This window comes from Triticum dicoccoides, chromosome 5A, assembly GCF_002162155.2.
Source record: "Triticum dicoccoides isolate Atlit2015 ecotype Zavitan chromosome 5A, WEW_v2.0, whole genome shotgun sequence".
NCBI classification, from domain to species: Eukaryota; Viridiplantae; Streptophyta; class Magnoliopsida; order Poales; family Poaceae; genus Triticum; species Triticum dicoccoides.
The window spans coordinates 214,706,848-214,712,377 of record NC_041388.1 but is presented as its reverse complement, the minus strand read 5'-3'; positions in this window follow the sequence as shown (position 1 = coordinate 214,712,377).

The window sequence follows — 5,530 nt, the reverse complement described above, 5'->3', positions numbered from 1 at the left end:
GTGGCGAAGGAGTTCGCCCGGCACCGAATCGCTCCAGTTCTGCACCACTCTCCACTGATGTGGGCCTTGCTCAACAGCAAGGACCACATGAGACTTCAGGGGTCTGGGCTTCCCCTTGGGGCGCGGCGAATGGTGCTCGAGGTATTGACGGGTGTCCCATTGCCAGACGACTTGCCAAGAAAGAATTGCCTTCTGTACCGCTGCTTGAACAAGGCGACATTTGTGGAGCAGATGCCCTCCTTCGATGAGTGGGGGCTGCGTCCAGTCGTTCTGGTGGGGGCTCATGAGAACCCCGTTGACGTGGTGCCCCTCCTCGCTGCTGGCGTCTGGCTCGCCCAAGTGTGGATGCAGGGGGGCGAGCACTGCTAGAGGCCGATGACGCAGGCGCCGAGGTACTGATGCCGCCCAGGACTCCCGAGGCGTCGTCCTCGGGAACTTGTGACTCTTGCCCTCGGGCGGCGGTTGAGGGGGTGGTGCAGTCCACGTCTCCTGAGGCCGGGGCTCCTGAGGCCTCGGCAGGTCGCTTCGAGGCAGAGCCCGATAGCTCCCCTCAGCTTGGCGCTCCTGAGGCTGCCCCTTCGAGCACTTCTCCAGTTGCGCCTCGTGTTGGCCGCCATGTCCAGCGCTTTGGTCGGCTTCGTGTGGACTTCGAAGAGCTCCGCAAGAGGAAGGGGTCCCCAAGCCGTGGCAGCGGCACCTTCGGGCCATTAAAACGGATGAAGTACATTGCCATTGAGGAGTAAGTACCTTATCTTGGTGATTCTCCGTGTGTTGCTTCCCTTCCTGACGACATCTCTTCAGGATCCCTTCCGCCAAGGACGTGAAATCTCCAAAGAAGTAGCCTCCTCTCGCCTCGTTTCTCCCGCCAGACTCGAGCGCTGCAAGCCCGCGCGCTGCTCACTGGAGATTTGCTTGGAACTCACGCCCGTCGACAAGGCATCTTGAACTCGCGCCAGCCCGTCGACAAGGCGTCTTGAACTCGCGCCCTCTCCATCCTTCCTTTGCGGCCTTGCTTGGAACACAACAAGTGTGCCAAGGGTTCCTCCCCTGGTCGTGGATGGTGGCTGGGTGGCTTCGGTCTTGGGCTCCTCTTCAAGCAGCGGGCCTCCACTCGTTCGGGCTCCTCTTGAGGCATGGCCTGCAACTAGGTGGGCGCCAGCCCCCAGCCCATTGCTGAGAGGGGGCGAGCCACTTCGAGCCCCATCTGCGGTCCCCGCGGCAGAGGACGGAGTCTGCAGCATGCTTAAGTCGGCGGAAGAAAGGAGCGTCGTCCTCCACAAGCTCTTTCAGGAGGCGATGGGCGCGATGAACCGTCTTGGTGAAGATCTCGTGGACATGGACGCGCACCTCCTGGCCGAGGGTCTTCGGCTGGTGGAGGAGCGGCGTAAGCTGAAGGTGGCTATCAACCTCGGGGGCCATCAGCGCGAGCTTGATAATGTGAAGGCCGAAGTTTCCCTCGCAGCCTCCCGTGAGGCCTGCTCCCAAGCTCTAGAAGAGTCTCAAGAAGCTAACCGCTGTCGTGAGGCCGCGGAGAAGCGCGTGTGGGAGATCCAAGCCTGGAGCGCCTCCTTCGATCAGCAAGTGGAGGCTCGCAGAGCCACCCTTGCGTCGTTGAGGGGGACGCCCGCCAAAGAGGAAGAGATCTGGAAGCGCGAGGAGGTGTTGGCGCTGGAAGCCGTGGAGCGTAGCCTTGAGATCGAACGTCTGGAGACGAGGGAGAGTGAAGTTGCCCAAGCAGAGGATGTCGTTGGCACGTGCGAGGCTAGGGCCCAGGAGGAGGTCGATCATCGAGTGGCCGAGGCTCGCCCGGATCTCGAGGGCAGGTACGATCTGAAGCTGAAGCTCATGGAAGCTCAGGCCGCTGGTAGGACTCCTGCCCTCAAGTCCAGGTTGACCGAGGTGGAGTGGCGAGAGGAGGCCGCCGCAGCCACCCTGGTCTCGGCGCGGGCCGAACTGGCCTCCGCCCGCACCGAGCTGCTCCCCCTTCAGTAGAGAGTTGCTGACGCCGAGTCCGTCGCGCGGTAGAACAGCGAGGAAGTGCTTCAGCGGCGGATGTTGGAGCGTGTGCACGCCCCCATGCTCCATGACCTCAGGAACAGGGCCAATATCGCCCTGGGCTACATCTGCGATGAGAATGCTCCTCATCCCCACGTGAACGACTACACCAACCACCTTCGCTTCTTCACCGACGTGGTGACACGCCTGGAGAGTCGTTCCGACAGAGCTCGCCAACTTGTTGAAGAGAGGAGCCGCGGCCTGCTCAGGCGTGCGTTCTCCCGCGTCTTCAGCCATCTCCAGAACATCGACCCCGACTTTGATTTTGATGCCGCCATCGCTCTCGTACCCGAGGCCATCCGGGGTGACCTGTCGCGATGGGTGGAAGACAATGTGGACGCGCTGGTCAGGGCCTTCACTTCTGATGACGATGGGGTGGTCATCGGGCGGACACGGGCGACGTGGTCGACGACGGTGATGGTGGCGCTGGTGGAGGTGATGGTGATGCCAGTGATGGTGGCAGTGATGCCAGCGACGCGTCTGAGGGCGATCCGGGGGACGTGGCGAGCGACATGTCTGACTGATCCCGTGTTTCCCAGCTATTTGTCCTGCACACAAAGGCTCGGGCGCAGCCCTTGAAGTTGTAAGAGCATTTTTGGAGGGGAAGCCCCTCATGTAAATATACTACTGCCTCTATCTTGTTAGGTCGAGTTGAATATGTGTCTTCGTGAACTCACGTATCCTGGGGCAAAGTTGCTGTTGCGGTTTACCTTAGCCTAGATGAGCCAGAAACCGGCTCGTGAGGTTGCGAGTTTCCGGGAAGCTCCTGAGGAACTCGTCGACACGCCCGAGGGGGCCGCGTGATAAGCAAGCACTAGCCGTGGCGCGACATGCACGTGGCGCGTGTGCGCCATGCCTAGCCCCGCTCGCGAGGGGCCTGCGAGGGGGAAGCAACAGGAGCGAACTCCAAATTAAGACAAGAATCAGATAGCAAGAAATTGCTCGAACGATAAAAGGGACCCCCCGCGTGCATCGATGAAAATTCAACTTCAACTTAAATCAAAATCCAGAAGGCAGGGTTACAAAAAAGAGATCCAAAGCAAATGGCCGCGTCCGGCCCCTAGTATAGTATTCTTGTCTTCGAGTCTTCTCACTAGCGCGGAGCTAAGTGCTGCCACTAGGACGTGGGAGGGAGCCCCTGAGGCCCGAGGGCGGCACTCCTGAGGCTCCGAGGCGTGTACAGCCCCACTCATTATTACGTGAGAGTGTCACGAGCAGAGACCTTCATAGGCATGAGCCTTACTTCATATCGCCAGACGAGGGCCCCGCCTTGCGCTTCCCTCGACCACCATTGGGAGCGACCGATAACCTGCGCAACACCAAGGGGCAAATGGGACGCCAGCAGCGCCCTCGGCGACCACGGGTCCTCTGCCGGGGGAAGGCTCTGGAGCACCTCCCCGGCAGAGGGCCTACCTTTGGGGGACGCCTTGCTCTGTGCGGTGCGGGGAGGGGCCTTGCTCTAGACCCCTCTCATGCAGCCCCCAGCGTGCCCCCCTCGCGGCAGGGAGGCCGACGAGCTGGGGCCGCCATCCACCGCTGCGACCTGATCCTCCTGCGTCCCATGGTTAGCGTAAGCCTGCTCCTGAGAAATTAGTGGTACCCTGTAGCTGTTGTCGCCGCCATGGTTGGTGAGGCTTCCGTAGGGCTCCTGAAAGGTGCCGGCTTCTAGCGCCTCCTCCTCCCAGCCCGACTTGAGGAACGAGCCAGGGTCGTCCTCCAGCATGTACTCCTAGTCCACCATGTGGGGCACGTAGGCCTTCGAGGCCGTCGCCTCAAAGACCTCGCCGTAGTGCCCCACGCTCCATGTTGCCCCGCCCAGCGTGCCGTGTTGACGATGGTAGGGTTGCATCCCACCGAGGCCGTAGGTGGCAGCGCTCGTGCCCGCACCGCCGGAGGTGGCGTGGGTGCGAGCAAGCGTCCAGCTCAGTTGGTTGCGCTTGTGTCAGTGAAGCCTGGTGGCACGCCCGTGGGCACGCGGGCACGGCGAGGCCCGCCATGCGGCCCGGCCGCGGCTTGAGGTGTGAGCAGAGAGCAGAAAGGTGGTGCTCCCGAGGCCACGGCGTCCAAGAGCTCGGCGATGCACTCTAGTAATGCATCCCGGCTGCTCTCCATTAATTGGCATCGCAGCAGCTCCCGAGCCACTGTGAGGGCAGCCCTCATGTTTTCTTGCTCTCGTCGGGTGTGTGGTGCCGTGGCTGTGGCGTGGCTTGAGGCTCTTGTGGTTGCCCGCACTTGTCGCGGAGTAAGGGCGGATGGCGGCTGACCGCGTCGCCCACGCCCCGCAGTGTTTGGTGGTGCACGTGCTGCCTGGGGTGCTAGGTTGAGGTCTTCTTGAGCGGGCGGCGTTGTTCCTTGAGTCGATGTACATCGGAGTCGCGGAGTGTCGGGGGACCAACGAGCGGATCAACTGGCGGAAGAAGAGCTCCGGCGCACCCCTACCTGGCGCACCAAATGTCGGATTTCGGGTTCCGGCAAAACACTTAAGGTTCGAACACTGGGGTGCGCACGAAGATCTCTCCGTCACCGATCATGCCCTCAAGCACTTCGCGATCTCAACGGCTAGCTCGACGAACTCGCAACACAAGGGACACAAGATTTATACTGGTTTGGACCACCGTTGTGGTGTAATACCCTACTCCAGTGTGGTGTGGTGGATTGCCTCTTGGGCTGATGATGAACAGTACAAGGGGAAGAACAGCCTCCTGAGGAGAGGTGTTGTTGTGCTTGGTGGGTGTGAGGATGGGTTGGATCTAGTCCAAGTTGAGATGGCTCTGGTTCTCTCTCTCTCCCCTACTGTGGTGGCTAATCCTATTTATAGAGGCCCTGGTCTTCTCCCCAAATATTGAGCGGGAAGGGAGCCAACAATGGCCAATTTGAAAGGGGACAACTAGTACAAGCTATCCTGACAAAAGCAATCTTCGCCTGCCAAAGGCTCTGGTGGTGACGTCGTCCTGGGCTCCACGGTGGCCTTCGTCCTGCCGTGCTGTTGGTCTTGGTCTCGTTGCACCGATATGGAAATCTTTGCTTGATGCCTCGGTACTCTTCATCTGCGCTTGCCTCATTAACACTAAAGAGGAAACAAGGACACTGTGAGCGCTGGCGCCCGCCTGGCACCCGCTTGATCTCGATCGTCATGGCCCACGTCATTGGAACCTCGCGAGGTTTGCCTTGCCTTGATCTCTCTGCCCCTCGCAAGCCAGCCTGGTGAGGCTGCTCTTGAGGAGGTCTTGTGTCATCCGCCTCGCGAGGCTTGGCCCCCCTCGCAAGGGTCTTGAATGCTTGTAGGTGAAGATGGGCCATACGGGCCCGCTTGCAGAGCCACGCCATGGGCCGCAGGCAGGCAAGTCTGGGGACCCCCATTCCCAGAACACCGACATCTTTCTACTCCAATCCTTCTCCTACCAAAGCCAAATCTGTGAGAGAGTGATTGAGTGTTGAGGAGACCATCATTTGAAGCACAAGAGCAAGGAGTTCA